Below are 1,127 nucleotides of genomic sequence, written 5' to 3'. Positions count from 1 at the left end.
GAAAGAGCTTGAATTTTTGGTGACAGGTAATAAGATCAACGGAAATAAGGTCAATTGACTTTATTTCCCACCCTGGTGCGAAATAAAGTCCATTGATGTTATTACCTTTTTAAAAGCGAAGTAAAGTCAACAAAAATTTGGAAATAAAGCCATTGACTCCTCATTCAAATGGAAATTGTGCCAAATTGAAAAATTAAGTGCCATTTGAAGTAAAATAGGGACAAATGGCACGGTTTGAGCCAAGTTGGCATCCCTGCTTCCAATAACTTACAAACATAAAAATGTGAAATATCGAGGGCTTGAATTCATTAATACCCTCTATCTCCAATTTGCACAAAAACTAATTTGTGATTTTAGAAACCATCTGGGACTTATTACCTGTCGTTATATAAAGTAGCATTATTATCACTGATGACAGTTAAAGCTTAGGTGGATTTTTATATCAGAATCTCATCTTTGTAAAAAGTGTGCAGATAGAGGGTATTATTGAATATAAGCCCTCGATGTTTAAAATATGTATATACAAATTTTATTTCAACGTATACAAAAAATAAATATACCTGTGTTACAGCACGGTGGGAGACGGTGAAGGGGGGGACGCGGCATAGCGGGACGTGGTGTGCGCGCCGTTCGCGCGGGGTACGCGGCGTGGCGCGCTGACGCGGGCCGCCGCGAATCTAAGCAAATTTAATGTTTGAAAGAGAAATAATGTCAATGGATTTAATTTCGTTTTTAAAAAGGTAATAATGCCAATTGACTTTATTTCGCACCAGGGTCGAAAATAAAGTCAATTAACCTTATTTCCGTTGATCTTATTACCTATCACCGATTGAAATACGCTGCACTGGTCATGTATTCTAACCTTCATTGAAAATGTCAATAAATCTACGGTTGGGGCCCACTCCCATCAATCATTCTGCTAAACCTTTGTTCCCAAGGTGCCAAATAATCTGTGCTGCCTGTGCTTATCGACCCAATTGAGCTATGCCCAAATGTTCTTTAATCGAACTCCCCTATGACCATCAATCTAGCTGCGGACTTAGCACGGTTTCCCGCGATTGGCTCAGTAGACCGCAACGCTCCCGTGAGGCACAGTGCCGCGAGGCGGTGAATCTTCTCCATTCGTC

This window comes from Rhagoletis pomonella, unplaced genomic scaffold (assembly GCF_013731165.1).
Source record: "Rhagoletis pomonella isolate Grant_MI unplaced genomic scaffold, Rhpom_1.0 Rhpom_scaffold_00954, whole genome shotgun sequence".
NCBI lineage: Eukaryota > Metazoa > Arthropoda > Insecta > Diptera > Tephritidae > Rhagoletis > Rhagoletis pomonella.
Note: the sequence above shows the minus strand (reverse complement) of the source record.